General features: G+C 44.6%; 1 long non-coding RNA gene across 1 annotated transcript; it reads right to left on the reverse strand.

Annotated features, from left to right (window-relative positions):
* Nucleotides 1–1,054: 1,054 nt before the first annotated feature.
* LOC127683217 (uncharacterized) lies at nt 1,055–17,970 on the reverse strand. Its single transcript, XR_007977504.1, has 3 exons — nt 17,286–17,970; nt 16,145–16,315; nt 1,055–1,383 (listed from the first exon to the last, which is right to left on the reverse strand). It is a non-coding gene; the product is annotated as an uncharacterized LOC127683217 (long non-coding RNA).
* Between the last annotated feature and the right edge of the window lie 36 nt (nt 17,971–18,006).

Consider the following 18,006-nt stretch of genomic DNA (forward strand, 5'->3'; position numbering starts at 1 on the left):
TTCAGATGGGCTGAGGAAGGATGGACAAACTTCAGATGGGCTGAGGAAGGAGGGGAGAGGGGTAACTGAAGACAGGAGAACCAGGGACCCACAAAACAGCAAGCTTGTGTGTAAAGCGGAGAAAGCAATGGAATGACAGAATGAGCATTTTGCTAAATTGGCCATTTTTTTAAAACTGTAGTTGCACAATTAATTTTATCACCATCTTAGTCAATGGTAACTCCATCCTTTTGGCTGCTCAGGCTACTAACCAGAGTCAGCCTTGGTGTCCCTGCCTTTCATCCACCAGGTCTTTTTGTTCTCTTGTCAATTTTTAAAACTTTTTATTTGAAATTGCTGTTGACTGCTGTGTGTGTTTGATGTGTGTGTATTCCTGTGTATATGTGTGGTGTGCATGTGCCAAAGCACTGTGCAGGGGTCCGAATACACAAGTATGGAGTCCATTCCCTGCTTCCCTTCCTTTTACGTGAGCTCCCGGTACTGAACTCAGTTCCTCAGGCTTGTGTGGCAAGCTCTCCCCCCTCTGAGCCATCCCGCTGCAATATACTCTCGGAAAATCTTGTATCTCCTTTGAGAACACATTTGGAACCTGACTGCCTCTCAGCCCCTCCACTGCTAATGGCTGACACAACCCACCACAACGTCTGGTCTGGATTGCTCCGCGGGCCTCCTCGCTGGACGGCTAATGGCCTCCCTGTCTTCAACAGGGGCACAACAGCCAGATGGAGCCTCATCGCGTGCACAGCAGAACATGTCACCCTGCTAAAACTCGGTCGGGACTGCTTAAATGATTGCAGAGTAAAGGTCAGCGCATCTGCTGTGGCCTCGGGTGCTCACACCCCTGCACCTGTTCCTCTCTGACCCCATTGCCAGGCCTCTCCCTCACAGGGACAGCTCCAGTCACACGGGCCTCCCGCAGCACCCTCCTGTGCGAGGTCTCAGCTGTGCTCGGCCGAGCTGTGGGGAAATATTTTCTCACATGCCACCTTTTTATCGAAGCCTGCCTTTGTCGTGCTGCTGAAACTCGTGCCTGTCCCCACTTAACACTTCCACGGCCGATCACGATCCCCTCTGCTTCCCGTGGAAGGCTCAGCCAGCTTCTCCTCTGAGGACGATCCCCTCTGCTTCCCGTGGAAGGCTCGGCCAGCTTCTCCTCTGAGGACGATCCCCTCTGCTTCCTGTGGAAGGCTCAGCCAGCTTCTCCTCTGAGGACGATCCCCTCTGCTTCCTGTGGAAGGTTCAGTGCTTCCTTCTCACTGCTGCATGGGACTTGCTTCCTCCCTTCCAGAGAATTCAGCATCCTGGCTTGGGGCTCACAGAGGTCCAGAAATAGACCTGCTTCTAGTCGCTGGCTTTCATGGTAAATGCTGAGCACAGTGTCTGCTGAATGAAAGAGGACGTTTCCCAAGTAGGACTTTTCATTAGACAGACTTAGGTCTTGCCAGTGAAAGAGGATCCATCATTAGTGTTATACAATTGCACTCCTTAGGGTATGGAGACATCTATTAAACAGAATTAATTGTTCTCTTCTATTTTATAATCTTACGTATTGCCTCCCCGACTTTGACATGACACCTTTTGAAAACTATATAAGGCTGCTTATGACCATATATATTTACAATATATATGTATATATGTTTTCACTTTCTGCTAAACATCTTTTTCATTCCCTAAAGGATTGAAATGATCAGAGTCAAAGCAATCTGCCTGGAAACGTACATTAAAATCTTTTTTTTTTGGATTTGGTTTTTTCGAGACAGGGTTTCTCTGTGTAGCCCTGGCTGTCCTGGAACTCACTTTGTAGACCAGGCTGGCCTCGAACTCAGAAATCCGCCTGCCTCTGCCTCCCAGAGTGCTGGGATTACAGGCGTGCGCCACCACTGCCCGGCCGTACATTAAAATCTTAACTTTCCCATTTTGTGGCTAAGCACCTTGAGGCTCAGAATCTGTCTAAAGTCACTCTGTGCTTGGACTATGAGTTAGTCCTGGTCGTCAGGCCTCCTGGAGGCCAGTGGATCAATGATCTCTTATCCAAGATCACCTTCAAAATGGGTTTGGGTCAGTGTGTAGCTATCCAGGTATATTTACTCACTAGCTGGCACTGGATAATAAAGTTGGGGCAAACAGGACCAAGCCGCCACCACTCGCGGCTTGCTTACATATGGATGAGATTTAATTTGAAAGTATGTAGAACCCATTTCTATAAAGCTTTGGCAATCCACCCTCTGGCATTAGCTTTGAGAATTATTAATTAGCACCCTGGTTCTATGTGTACATATACGTCTGCTTTGTAGGATCTAATGATCCTACATCAAATATATTCTTAAGAAATGCCAATGGTAGGTTTTGAAATCTACTAACCATAAGAAACAAACGTTAATTAAGTCAATGCAGCCATTCCATAATGTCTACATAATTTGTAACATGTTGTATACCATAAATATGTATTCTTTTTTGGATATTTAAAATGTTAACTAATTTTTTTAAATGAAGGGGTTCAGCACACAAAGAAACAGTGTAGACCTCGTCAGGTGATACTTTTGTTGGGATTCAGAAGAGTAATTGTAGAAGCCAAGTCAGGGTTGCTCAGATACTTGTGAGGCTGGGGACTTCAGAAGAGATTCCATCATCTTCCCTGTTATATCCAAGACACTCCCAGTGCCAGGGCCTAATGACCCTTTTTCTTTTTCCACTTACAGTTCTCAGTGGTCGCATAATGGAAGTCAAGTTTTCACACGTTTGTTGAAGTGTACAGACTTACTTTAGTCCAGGGATAGATTAACTGTAAACTCAGGTTGAGAATTTGCACCAGCACAGAACTGAGAACACATGATTTTTTTTATCTGTCATCTTTGATAGGAACTCGTTTGTAGGGTAATTGCAGAGATTTTGCAACTGTTTATACAGCATTTGAAATCCTAGACTTCTACTCCCAGGAGATCAGGGTCAGACTGTTTATGTCTCTCATCAGTTGAGTGAGAGTCCCTTTATTATTTTAAATGGTCTCCCCGTCCTGTCCTGCCGTTTCCTGATTACAAACCTTCACCAAGAGCTTGGAACAGGCAGCAGCAATTAGACCTTAACAAAGGACAGGTTTTAAAGCAAGCCCCTTATCTTTCAAGGCACACAAATTTTAAAAGCTGTTTTGTATTTGCGGGAGAAGGGGGCTGGGGGGACGGGGGGGGGGGGGGGGGGGGGCTGGGACCATAAGAAATGGGAAGGTAGGATGGACATAGTCAGGTTTACACAAAATTAAAGGAAAGGCACGCTCTAGTTCTATTTTACAATTTGCTGTCCCTGAGCATTGGCTGTTTGGAATGCAGCCTATGCCCTGTTGGCAGGGATTTGGAATCACTTTACAGTGTGTGAGATGGTAACACATGTTCTGGATCAGGGGCAGGGAATGTTCAGAGCTGTAACTCTGTCTCCCCATTAGTACAAAGTCTTGCAAACTCAAAGCTGGAGAAGTGCCTAAAAATGCTAGGTTCAGTGTGTGTGTGCGCACATGTGCACACATTTATAAATGGAATGCAAATCATAGGCCCAGGATAAATGCCATAAATTGAGGTCATCAAAAAAGATAAAGTCAAAACCCCACCTCCATTGAACAGATTTCCTGGTATTTGGTAGAGATGCTACTTTTTGTGAACTAGAAATACAGCTGTATGCACACTGAAATCTGCACCTAGTGTTACAACGATGTTCAACAGCAGCTGGAGAATGCATCTGAGACTCCTTGGTGGCGAGAAGAAACTCAGCGGAAAGCGTCCGTGTACAAAATTCAGACAGTGTAAGTTGAAATCCGATACCCCTGAGGCATGAGGCAGAAGCTGACTCTTGGCTCTGGAAGCTAAGCAATCAAGGGGCGTGTGTGCGTGTGTAAGTGCAAGCATGAGGCAGGCGTCATTCAGAAGCCTTGGTGAAACCGACTGGCGAGGCTCAGCCAAACGATGAAATGCTGTTCTTCGAAAGATGAGATTTGCACATTGAAATGATCAGAAAGTGTTATTTAAATCCTAAAACCTGTCGAGTTCTGGACACTTGTAATGAATGTCTTATTGCTTTTACTATACCTGTATAGACATGTGTGTGTGTGTGTGTGTGTGTGTGTGTATATTCTCTGATAATGGTCCCAAGTGAATGAATGTCAGTGTCTATGTGATTTTAAATATTCAGACTATAAAATCATCACACAAATCATAATTGACTTGGTATTTTTAGAACATTTTACTAACTGACAACGTGACTGACTTAAGTGTGTCTGAATTATCTATCACCAAAAATTTTGCCAAAAAAGAATCTCATTAAATAAATGGTCAAGAAAAAAAGCAGGCTGGAAAGATGGCTCAGTGGTTAAGAGCACTAACTGCTCTTCCAGAGGTCCTGAGTTCAATTCCCAGCAACCACATGGTGGCTCACAACCATCTGTAACAAGATCTGATGTCCTCTTCTGGTGTGTCTGAAGACAGCTACAGTATACTCAAATAAATAAAAATAAATAAATAAATAAATCTTTTTTTAAAAAAAAAGAAAGAAAAATGGTACAGCTTCAATTAGAGGAAAGATTATCTTACTAATGCTTTTTGGAGTTTAGAAGTATAAAAATTTGCAAAATGAGCCAGGCTTGGGCTAAGGCAAGAAGATTACTTTGAGCCTAGGAATCTGAGGTCAGTATGAGCAACATCTCAAAAAATGAAGAAAGGGGGGGCTGGAGAGATGGCTCAGCGGTTAAGAGCACTGACTGCTCTTCCAAAGGTCCTGAGTTCAAATCCCAGCAAGCACATGGCAGCTCTCAGCCCTCCATAATGGACTCCCTTTTCTGGAGGGTCTGAAGACAGCTACAGTGTACTTACATATAATAAATAAATAAATCTTTTTTAAAAAATGGAGAAAGAAGGGACAGGGCTGTAGCACAGTGGTGAAACGCTTGGTCCATAGTACTGAAAAGAAAGAAGGGCTGCCTATGGTGTTCACGGTCCCGTGTTGATCCCCAGTACCACGTGAACTGGGTGAAACTTAGAAGGTGGAGGCAGAAAATCAGGGATTTAAGTCTATCCTTGGCTACATAGTAAGTTTGGAGAAAACCTGGGGCACATGAAAACCTGTCTCAAAAAAACCATCTCTTGATTTTGCTGTGCCAGGAAACGTTTGTGCCCCCCCCCCCCCCCAAAAGACCACCAAGAGCCGATTCCAATGCAATCACATTAGGGACTCTATTCAAGCTGGACCTTGGGCCACACCACCATCTCTGACGCAGGAGAACGGGGAAGGAGGAAATGGGGTGGGGGGCAAGCCCAGCTTCAGGCAAGCATTTATAGAGGCAGGAAGGGGGTTTCTAGCCTGGTATAGATCTGATTGGGAGGCCATTATGGCCTTTAACACAATTGGCTGGTGCTGGGAGCCAAACCATAAACTTAAATGTTTGCTTTCCTCCTGAATGGTAGTTGCTAGGAAGTGAAGGGGCCGGGGCAGGCTTGAAACTTGGAGGTTCAGGTTTGTTGGGGAATAACCTGAAAACTGGTGCTAGATACAGGTCTTGTTGGAGGGTAACCTGGAATGCCTGAGAAAATGACTTAAAGGAAGACACAATTATTTTGGTGGATGATTTTGGAGGTTTAGACCCATTGCCCCTGAGCGCTCATTTGTCATGAGGAAGCGTGCAAGGAAAAGATTGCATGGTGGAGCAGAGCTGATCAAGACATGGCATCCTGGGAAGCAGAAATAGAGAATGAGGGACTGAGGACAGCGATCGGATTGCCTCCAAGGGCCTAATCCTTTCAACTAGGTCCCAGCTCCCGAGTTTCCACCATAGTCTATCAAATTATGAACTCATCAATGAACTAATCTGTACACAGGTCAGAGCCATCATGATCCAATTATTTCCCAGAATCCTACCTCTACATAGTGCTTCACTGGGGACCAAGCCTTGCACATACGCGCCTTTGCAGGGGGTATTTGTATGGTGTGGTATGATTACACCGTAACACCTTCTTCATCTTAACAGCAAGCATTATAAGGCATTTTTCCCCCAGCAACGTGCTTCTACATGCCTTACTCTATCAAATCCTACCTACCCATTCCCCTTTCATCTAAGATAACACACGGGCTTTTTCTTGAGAGGTGGCCAAACGTATTTAATTTTAATATATGAGCATCATTTTTCCAGAGATCTGACTCTGTTACACCAATTCCCCTGGACAACTAGGACCAATCTAGCTACTTCCTGTCCAGAACCTGCTCCTTGTGAATTGCCAACCTGGGCTTTCTTCCCAATGACCCCACTCCCAGGCTGGTTTATCTCCCTCAAGCATCCAAGATTGATGCTTGAAAAAAAAAATACAGTGTCAGTGTGGGTGCATGTGTGTGTGTGTACAGGAATGCTACCCGTGCACATTTCCACAACACACCTGTGGAAGTCAGAGGACAATTTGCTGAGGTCAGTTCTTGTACTCTGTGAGTCCTAGGATTTGAACTCAGGCCCTCCGGCTTGGCAGCTAGTGCTTTTACCTTGAGGTATCTCACTGTGCCTCCTGCATTTGATAGGGAAAGGAGCACAGAGCCACTTAGGCTGTTTTTGAGTAACAGTTTGTGTGTAAGCAAACACCCTCACCCAAGATGATCCTGCGGAGCCCAGTCTCCTTCTCCTTCACACATCCCACATTTCAGACATCTTCCTCCTTTGCATTTTTCCAGTCGGAAGTTCCTTTCTTTTTTTTTTTTTTAAAGATTTATTTATTATTAAGGTATTTATTATATGTGAGTACACTGTAGCTGTTTTCAGACACACCAGAAGAGGGCATTAGATCTCATTACAGATGGTCATAAGCTACCATGTGGTTGCTGGGATTTGAACTCAGGACCTCCAGAAGGGCAGTCAGTGCTCTTAACTGCTGAGCTATCTCTCCAGCCCTGGAAGTTCCTTTCATTAGCACACCCTCCTTACCTCTTCCTGTTAATGGGATTAAAATGTATACCCATGTGTTATGTATATTTGTCATTGAATACTTTCTCCCTGAGGCTGTCAAACTGTTTGTTTTTTATGCTTAGGGGCTTTACCTGGCCTCTTTCCAGTTTGAGCTCTTATAAATAACACTGCCATAAATAACTTGCAAAACATATTTAAATTGTTTACTCTAAACTCTAGTGGCTAGCACTTATGCCAAGGGCATGGCCATTTTTAGGGCTCTTATCCCTTATTCAGGTTTTCTTCAAGGAAGGGGATTGTCTCAAAATGTCTTTGGTACTGTAGGAGTGGCGTTCTTCAAATCCTTCCCCATACTAAATTTTACAATAATTCACCTTTTTTTTTTCTGGTGCTATGAACTTATATAAAGCAATACTGCAAGGCTGGAGATATAGACCGTTGGCACGAGTTAAGCCTTGGGGTTTAATCCCCAGCATCAAAACTAAATACAATACAATAAAATAAAATGCTACCACAGTTGTCCTGATTTACACCTCCAAGTCAGGCACTCAATCAATAACAAACTATTCAGGGGTGGGGAACACAGGCCAGTGGGGGAAGTACCTGCCACGCCACTGTGATGACCTGAGTTTTAGCTCTAGAACCCACATAAAAAGCTGGACTTGGGTGGTGCATATCTGTGAACCCAGAACTCTGGTGATAATGACAGGAGAGTCACCCTACTGTTCAATAAACACAGAGACAGAGACCTCACAAGAGACTTTGCCTCAAAATAATCATAGTAATTAATAATAATAATAATGAAGTAATAGCAGTATAACAACAATAGCAATAATAATAATGGGAAGAGGGCTGGAGAGATGTCTCAGAGGTTAAGAGTACTGACTACTCTTTTCCTAAGATCCTGAGTTCAATTCCCAGCACCCATGTGGTAGCTCACAACCATCCGGAATAGGATCTGATGCCTTCTTCTGGTATATCTGAAGACAGTGCTGGTGTACCCATATACACAAAATAAATAAATAAATAAATAAATAAATCTTTAAAAAATAATAATGGGAAGAAATGACTCCCCAAAACCTGCCCTGTTGTCTCCACATGTGAACCTGCCAACAGTTTCTCTCTGTCTCTCTGTCTCTGTCTGTCTCTGTCTCTCTCTCTCTCTCTCTCACACACACACACACACAAACAGAGGTAAATCTTTAAAAAGAATTCAGTACTCAGATAATCCTTAATGTATAGTAAAAATTTCATGATGGGTGGGGTAAGTCATTCCATATCATATCTATTGGGAAGTCTCAGGAAGGGGGTGGAGGGGTTGGACCTTTAGTTGCTAATATTGTAATATTAATATTGTAATTGCTAATATTGTTATTGCTACTGTTATATTGTTACTGCTGAAACCTGCATACATATTTCCTCAACCACTGATAATTGCCAATGTTTCTTGGCTATTTATCCACCCTCAGGTTCCAACCCCAGCACACCGCTTCCAGCTTAAAGTGCTCACACAGGATGAGGGCCCTAGGGAGGAGCGGAGGGGGGGGGGCACACAGGCAGCGAGAATGGGAACCGCAGTCCCCGCTCCCCCGCCCTACACAGTGCTCTGTCTCCCAGTCCTGCATTTCCCATTGCTTTCTGGAAATGCAAATGTCTCAGGCGTGCAGCTGTGTGATGCCTTCCCCACAGCCCTCCCCCAGCAGCCCGCAGCCATGGGCTGGGGTTCCCACTCCAGCTGTTTGTGATTCTGCTCCCTGGCTCCCAGCCATTGTCTCAAGGACTCTCTTAAGAGCTGGGCTCCAGTTGGTGATGCTTCCTTCCTACTGTTTCCTCCACGCTACTGTTGGCGGTGGAGTTGCCTCAGGTTATGTCTCTGAGAGTCTTGTTTGGCTACAGTGTTCTTCCCAGGCTGAAAGGCTGTTTCTCTCCACACCAGCAATGGCCAGCCAAGCTGTGAGGATTGAGTTACATGGAATTAGTTCTCAGTGCAGGTGAAGGCCCTCACTAATCGTGATCAGAAGCTTCTATTATGGAAGCATAGAGGGCCACGTGTCTCAAAGGGTGTGAAGTCAGACGCCATATTCTGTCCTCCTGTGAGGGTGTCCTTCTCAGTAACCGAATCGGCAATTCTAGCCCATCCAGAAGGGCATACTTTTATTCTCTCTCTACACACACACACACACACACACACACACACACACACACACACACACACACAGGCACACTCATAACAGAGATAAAGAGGGACAGAGATGGGGGTGGGAAGAATACACATGTACTGAATTTAGCCTGTTGTAGCAAAATGCACTGGCATATTAGTAGAATCAGGGGCTAGGCTGCCTGGGTTTGAATCCTGACTCAGAGGGAGGTTCTCTTGATCTCTGCCTACCTAGGTGAGCATTTGGTCCTTTCATTGTTGGGCATTTTGTTGCTGTTTTATTTTAGGTGTATACTACATGTCCGACCTGTTTATTACATTTGTTTGTTTGTCTATATGGAGATGGGGAACTGCCCTGATGCCTAGATTGGGCTCAAACCTCTGGGCTGAAATGCTCCTCCCATAGCCTGTTGTAACTAGAACTACAGGCTTGTGCCACTGTGCCTGGCTCTTCCTGTTCTTGTGAGCTCTGAAAAGGGACGCTGATCATGGGAAGATGGGCAGAGGGTAAGAAGACTTACCAGGGTGTTCCTTGCTCAGTCAGTGGCAGTTGTATGTGACCTTTGGAGGGACTAAGAGAGCCTTATCCTGGTGAAGGAGACTCTGACTTAGACCTCTGTCAGAGGGGAGAATTGAGGCAGGGCATCTGTGAAGGCCATAGTTTCTGCTAGTCTGGCATTGAAGTTGACTTGGTGACATCATTTTATGAGCCACCTCTCCTCTCCTGCAGTGTCCATCCAGATTTGTCTCATTCGGGGTTTCCTGTCCCTCCCCCTGTTTACATATATATATATATAAACTTTACCAAGTGATGCCAGATGGGCTTGCCAGGTATATGGGAGGAAAACAGACGCCCCCTTTATCACTCCTCCTTCAAAATATGTGGCTTACAAGTCCTGAAACAGCAGGTTGCGATCTGAACTTTATGTGCCAAGCCTAACATGACTGTAATTTGAAGGCACGCTAACTCAGGAAGCTGTGAAGTTGCTCTACATGGTAAATTCTGAAGCAGTAAAAATTGATGAATTTTAAAAGCTCAGGTTTCTGCTTTGCAAGCTCAAGTTTGGGCAGAAAACCACTCAAAGCTCGAAGTGGAAAGGACTTGGAGTATGTATCATTTATGACTGTTTTTAAAAGGCCATGGAGGTGAAGTGTCTAATAGACTGTGAAGCATATTGCAGAGAGGACGAGTCAGATAAATGCTCATTAGCTCTGGAAGCTGGTATACCGTGACTTTGGGGAGCTCCCTCAACAGCTGAGTTATAGGACTTCACTCATACAGTACAACAGGGTTACCTCAGTTAAATGGAAGGAAGACCCCACCCCCCACCCCATCTCTGTTGCTCCTGATAAAGTTGCCTCTGGAATCCTGGAACATTCAATAACCACAAAGGGTCTCTATGGTTCTGATGCTGTGTTAAGAGTGGTCCACGTCTCTGGTCCCATTGTGACTTCTGCTTAGTAGTTCCAGTTACATGCTTTTTGTTGTTGCTGGTGTTGGTCTTGGGTTTGAACCCAGAGCCTCGAGAATGTCAAGGCAAGTGCTCAGCCACTAAGCTATACGCTTACATCTGGTTACGGGTGTTCAGATGATCACTGTGGTCAGCAGGAGTTCAACTACATGTTCTCTTGACGAAGTTAAGAAGTACTGTCCCAATGTATAGATTAAGTATAGTTTAAGTACTAAACTATAGTATAGATTAATTATAAAGTATAGATTAGTATAGAATAGTGTACTATACTATACTAAAGTATAGATTAAAAACTTGTGCTGGGCGGTGGTGGCGCATACCTTTAATCCCAGCACGTGGGAGGCAGAGGCAGGCAGATTTCTGAGTTCGAGGCCAGCCTGGTCTACAGAGTATGTTTCAGGACAGCCTGGGCTACACAGAGAAATCCTGTCTCGAAAAAAAACCAAAAGAACTTGTTTTAAATTCTAGTTTTGTTCTCACTGTCTTATGACTGAGCAATTGACCCCTTGCTTCTTCTGTGTGCTAGGAGCCAGATGCTAGTGTCCTCTCTAGTTCACCTGTAGTATTAGGAGGTGACACTTTTGACAAGCGGTCAGGTTGCAAGGGTTGTTATTATTATTATTATTTTTTTTTTTTGCTTTTAAGACAGGGTTTCTCTGGGTAGCTCTTGCTGTCCTGGAAGTCACTCTGTAGACCAGGCTGGCCTCAAACTCAGAAATCCACCTGCCTCTGCCTCCCAAGTGCTGGGATTAAAGGCGTGCACCACCACTGCATGGCTAGTTGTTATGGTTTGAAGATGAAATGTCTCCACAGGCTCCTGTGTTGGTCCCAGCTGGTGCTGCGGTTTTGGGAGGTGACAGAACTTTTAGGAGGTGGAGCCTAGCCTCAGGTGGTTTCTGTCAGACATCCTGTCACAGGGGTTAGAAAAGTCACTAGCACAAAGGTGGAACCCTCAGGAATGGGATTGGTGCCTTGTCAAAAGACCCCAGAGAACTTCTTGCCACTTCTGTGATAAGAAGACATATTGAATAGATGGAATTAGGAGTTGGGCCTTCACCAGACACTGGATCTATGTTAACCTCAGACTCCTCTTTCTAAAATTGTGGGGAACCAGTCTGTGTCATTTTCAAGCCACCCAGCCTAGAGTATTTTGATATAGAAGCCTTAATGTACTAAGACACTGTGTCTCTATTTCCCCAAGTATAAAACAGTAATAGCAGTACCTATATTCTATGGGGTTATTGGAGGGAAGGAATGACTTACATGCAAAGTATTGAGGGCAGGCAGGGCTTTGTACATCATGAATGCTACATGAGCATTTCTAGCATGATTTCTCAATGGGAAACTCTCAGCAGCTGAGTTCCCATAGTTTAAGACAGTGGTTCTCAGCCTGTAGGCTACAACTCCTTTGAGGGTCACATATCAGATATTCTGCATATAGGATATTTACATTATAGTTTATAACAGCAGCAAAAATTACAGTGTGAAGTAGCAATGAAATAACTTTATGGGTTGAGGGGTCACCAACATGAGGAACTGTACTAAAGGGCTGTAGCATTAGGAAGACCGAGAAACACTGCTTTAAGATGTAAATGGTGATGAAGCTGAAAATGGAGGCAGCATTTCTGAGTCCCAGGGTATGTAGGATCTTAAGTAATGGTTTCCCCAAGACCATGTTACCAAGACATTGCCTCAATTTTCTTGCTGCTCTTAGACAATTTATTGTCTCCACCAATGAGGGAGTAAAACAAGAAAGGATGCAGTAAGGGATCTATACATTTTGACTCCTCAAGCAGACAATTTCAATCTCAACGTGAAACTCATTACTCAGTGTATTTTCTACCTTTGAGGTTTATATGGATAACTGTCTTGGTAGGCCATACGTCAGTACATACAAAGGTCCATAGAAGGACAAGGTCTGTATGCTTAGATGCATGGAGACTGAAAAGAAAGAGATGACAGATTATCACTGTAATGGCACGTGGGAAAGGCCATTTTTATAGTTAGTTGCAGCTCATTCCGTAAGCTTTACAGCTGGTCTTCGTAGGGTTTTTTTTTTTTTTTTTTAAAAACGTTACTACAAATATCCTATATCAAGTAGAATTAAAACCTGATATTAAAAAAAAGGTTTCTAATTTATATTCTTGTCAAGAGACAGGATGATGAGATGAGGTAGAGTTTCAACAAGAGTTAGTTGTTTCACCTCCTAGCCTTAGTTTCTAAATAAAATAAGGGTTGTGCTCGTTCCATTGGGTTCTTATGAAGTATATAGTCATGCAGGTACCATGAGTTTTCAATGCCGGATTAGAAAGAGGAACTTCTCTTTCAGGACATAGTTCCTGGCCCCGAGGCTTGGCCTTTAGTCGGTGAGTCTGTAGAATGCGATGCTCTGTTTGCTTTAGGCATCCTTGAACTAGGGCTTAGCATGGTTAACTCCAGCCACTCTGCCCTGGACACTCCTTGTACAGCAAGCACAACAGCACTACGTGAGTGATGGACTGCAAGAGTCAGATGTGCCGATCAGGACTTAGGGAGTTCAGCAGAGAAAATGCAGCGTGAGGGCTGTTGAGATGGCTCCTCAGGTAAAGGCTCCTGCTCCGAAGCCCGATAACCAGGATTATTCCCTGGCTTTGCACGTGATGCAAAGAGAATTGGCTCCCAGATCTCTGTGAGCATGAGGCCACGCTTGTCCAAACGGCCAGTTCCAGGATAAGATTAAAAAATATGTAATAAAAGAAATTTAAGGGGCTGGAGAGATGGCTCAGTGGGTTAGAGTACTGACTGCTCTTCTGAAGGTCCTGAGTTCAAATTCTAGCAACCACATAGTGGCTCACAATCATCCTTAATAAGATCTGATGCCCTCTTCTGATGTGTCTAAAGACAGCTACAATGTACTTACATAAAATAATAAATAAATCTTAAAAAGAAAAGAAAGTTCAAAGGCTCAAATATGGGTTTAGTACTGGGCTTGAAGAATGAAGACCTTGAGCTGAAGAGCACTGGTTATTGGAAAGGCCAGGCTAAGCAGTCAGAAGGTGGGCACGGACAGATCGCTTATAGTGCTTACAGGACAGCTTTACTCTAGTGTAAATTCTGTTTCTGCTACAGAAAACTACTGGAGAGCTTCATGTGCAACTGGGGCTCTATTTTTCCTTTTCTTCTTTCTTTCTTTCTTTCTTTCTTTCTTTCTTTCTTTCTTTCTTTCTTTCTTTCTTTCTTTCTTTCTTTCTTTCTTTCTTTCTTTCTTTTTGTGAGAAAGGGTTTCTCTGTGTAGCCCTGGCTGTCCTGGAACTCTGGAATTCTCTTTGTAGACCAGGCTTCCCTCGAACTCAGAAATCTGCCTGCTGGGATTAAAAGCTTGCGCCACCACCGCCCGACTGGGGCTCTATTTTCAAATGGCCATTCTGGGTCTGGTACAGTTGTGATGAAGGAACTCGGGAGCAGAGGGGCCAGTACAAGGATGCACAGGCACCTGCGTGAGAGACTGGGGAGCAGGCGTGGTGTTAACAGGATGGTGGAAAGGCAGGCCATGGGAAATGTTCTGGAAGTGGACACATTATGGTTTTGTGATAAATTTAAAGGGAATAAAGGAAAGAAGAATTAAATGATTCCTGGCTTCTGGCTCAAGGAACTAGGTAGATGGTGGTACCATAACCTGAACTTAAGATTTGGAAGTAGTAAGTCTGGATAGATGGAATTAATAATTTAAGACCTGTCTTGTTGGAGATGCTTATAATACAGTGACAAGCAGACAGTTGCATTAAGAGTAGAGCTTCCAGATGTGCTAAAAATTTGAGACTCATATCCTTAAAGATAATGGCAATACAGGACTACATGAGTCCATCCAGAGAAGGCATGAAAGGGATAGAGGACTACATCCCGAGACTCTTGCTTTAAAGTTTGGGCATGAGAGGAAGAGGATGCCGAGAAAATGCCTAGTGTCTTAGCTTGTTTTACACTGCTGTCAAAGAATACTACAGAGTGGGTACGTTATAAGCAAAGAAATGTATTCCTAACAATTCAGAACCTGGGAAACCTAACATGCCTAGTTTGTGCCTGCAGGGAGGGCCTTCTTTTAGGGCAGAGAATTCTTAATAATTGTAGATACTGGAGGTTTCAGGAGGTAAGATGAGGTGAGGTTATAGCAAGTGGCTAATGAGACAGCTCAGCAGGTAAGGGCTCTTACCTCTAACCATGACCCACAGTTCGAGTCTGGGACCCACATGGTAGAAAGAAAGAATGACCTCATGGGTTATCCCTTAACTTTCACACATACACTCACACCAATATACACAATAAATAAATGTAAAAATAATTCTAAAAAAAATGGTGTAGCAAAAAGAATGCCTTTGAGTTAAGGCAGCAGTTGGCATCCCAGGAATATAGGTTTCTACCCTGCTTGTGGGAATTTCCTTCTAGTCAGAGCTGAGGCTTAGATCCCCGTGGCTTAGTGAAACTCTTGGTCTTGTTTCATTGAGGTGAGGCCTAAAAGCGAAGGATGGGCCAGCAGAGGGCTGCTCCATATATAGGAATTATTCTAACATTTGAATGATAAATGGTATATTAATCAATAGCTAGTTTGTGCATTTGAAGCATTAGTATCACATTTACCCCTTTATAGGTGTGCCACATCTCCACAATGGGAATTAACTGTAATATGACTTGTAGCATTTATTGAGCAGTGATGCTTAGCATGCCTTATCACAGCTCATCTTCACAGTACTTCCTGTGACTTAGCATGCCGAATCTTTAGATCATTGGGTTGTTGGGTTTACCACTTGAGTCAAATTTATGTAGGATGTGTTGAGATATAATTTGTGTATAAACTCGCTTTTCATCTGTACTCTAAAAAAATACTGTTCATATCATGGATGTTTTAAAATAAAAACTGATATTATCATATTGTGGTTTTGTGGTGCTGAAGATCAAAGCCAGGGCCTTGTACATGGGGCAAGGGCCGGGCTACTGAGCTACATCCCCAGCCTTCTTTTCCTTTTTAATTTTGAGGCAGAGTCTCATAAAGTTGCCTAGGTGGTCTTTCTTTGTATAGACTCTGTTGCCCCAGGATGGCCTAGAGAGCTATTCTCCTGCCTCAGCATTGCTAGAAACCAGTTTTTATAGGCCTGGGCCACTAGGCAGAGTTGAGGCGAGTTTTTTGTCACTGTGTTTTGCTTTATGTTTTGAACTTATGATGCAGATTCAACAACAACAACATTAAATAAAAAGAGTAAAGGGCTGAGAGATGGCTCAGCGGTTAAGAGCACTGGCTGCTCTTCCAGAGGTCCTGAGTTCAATTCCCAGCAACCACATGGTGGCTCACAACCATCTGCAATGGGATCCCACGCCCTCTTCTAGTGTGTCTGAAGAGAGTGACATGGTACTCACATACATAAAATAAATCTTAAAAACAAAAAAGAAAGATTTTCCTCAGTTTCTCAGCTCTAACAGTCTGTGGCTCTGCCATCGATGGGGACAGCAGGAACACAGCAGAGATACACAGTTATCTTTGGAGAACAATTTTACTTCAAAACATGGAAGCTGCTTAATGGGCCGTCCCTTCCTGTGCTCATGAGTCAGCACGAGGCATACCTCCAGAGAAGGCCGCGTGGGTCAGATTTATCTAAGAAGACAGCTGTGTGATCCTGGATCCTTCTCTAGCCTCGAGGCTCGACAGATACATGCTTCTGGCTTGGTGAACGCCGGTCAATCACCCACTTTGTAAAGACCTCAGTGTGGAAGTAGCAGGCCACCCTGGAAAACCTTTGGTAGAAGAATAAATGAGAGCCGACTCAAATAATGGCCTACGGCAATATTCCTCAGTTTTTTAAGTAGTTCTCATCAAGACGGTGATACTTTTTAGTAGGGGACTTTATTAGTAAAAAGGTAAAATCATTTAAAAATTGGTGGAGTTTTGCATCATGACTTTTAAATTAGACTTGTCAACATTTGCTGGTTTTCTTAGTATGGGTTTAAAATTAGTTAACATTAAAATTAGCATGCAATATTATCATAATAAACAGTATGGGAAGACTGAAACCCCTAGGGTGGGCTATTCAGAGGTTGGTTTTATGGTTTTCTTGGTGTGGCACTGTGACTTGAACCAAGAGCCTTCCATATGCTAGCCAGGCTACGCCACTGGCCCAGGACATAGGCTTCTGTTTTTCTGAGACCCTTGAATGCAGTGAGGGAATTTCAGCATCCGAGGGGCAAATAGAAACCCAGAGAGGTAAAATGAAGCGGGAAAAGAGGGTCCAATGGGATAGGACAGGACATCCTTGCTAGGGACATACCCTGGCAATCTAGGGGGGCAAAGAGGGAATAATTGGAGCTGCTTGAGCTGGGCAAAGCAAAGTGAAGTACGTCTTCATGTGGACATTTGCTCTAATCAAGTGTTACATATGGCAAAGAAATCAGGAGGTGGTTTAACCTCAGTTAGAGTTACATCCAGACAACGAGATTGGGCTCACAGTCTGGTATTATGAAGAAAGCATCCATCGTTCATATTGTCCTTGTCCAGCATCTGACCTGCTATGGGACCACGTTTTTTATTTCCCCATAGTCTAGACTGGAAGGCTCCAGAAACAGTTAAACAGACGATCAATGTAAGCGGACAGGTGTACACCATCACTTCCTGCAGCTCACACTCTGAGTTTCATACTAGCTACGTTTGCTGCACACAGCAAATCAACTTAAAAAGCAGGCAGAAACTACATTTCCAAATATGACTTACAGTGCTTATTAATGTTGGAAACCGGCAGCCGAGCGTGCCCTCCACTTCAACTTCGTTTAGGAAGTGGCTGGCTCACTTTTGCAGTCTGATTCTGTTGGTACATTCTGCAGGGTTCTTGAAGGTCTAACCTAAGCTCTTCCACCTGTCAGGACTTGGACAGTCTCCACAGAGGGCGCTGAGCGCATTACCGCCACGCGGCGCTGAGGTCAGCCTCTCGGGTGTTGGGAGAGCTTTTTATTCTAAATTACAGACCTCGCAGCCACCGGATATCCTCGCTGCATAACTGGCAGTAGCTGTGCGGCTGCACTCGCGTTTCCTGACAACCACAGCAATATTTCCACTAATATCCTGTTCAAGGCCAGGCGCTGGGTTACGATTCATTCCCAGGACCCCTCCCCCGGGGGGTTACTGCCCCCACCGTGGCCCCGGTGTCATCAACAAAGAGAACCCCAGGAAAGTTCACGAGAACACCCTCTCCCCGTGGGCCGCGAGTCCCAGCCCCCAGAGTAAAGCTTCTGGGGGCCCTCGGGCACGTGCTGCGCGCTGTGAGCGTTCGCATTGTCCTCGTCCCTCCGCTCCCCGCCGCGTTCCATCCCCTACTATCTGTGGAGCACACGCGCTCGGGAGCAAGCGGCGCGCCGGCGCTGAGCAGCAGTCCAACAGCTGCGGGGGCGGGCCCAACAGCGGGGGGCGGGGCCGGAGGCGGGGCGGGGCCAGGGCG

This window comes from Apodemus sylvaticus, chromosome 4 (assembly GCF_947179515.1).
Source record: "Apodemus sylvaticus chromosome 4, mApoSyl1.1, whole genome shotgun sequence".
Taxonomy (NCBI): Eukaryota; Metazoa; Chordata; class Mammalia; order Rodentia; family Muridae; genus Apodemus; species Apodemus sylvaticus.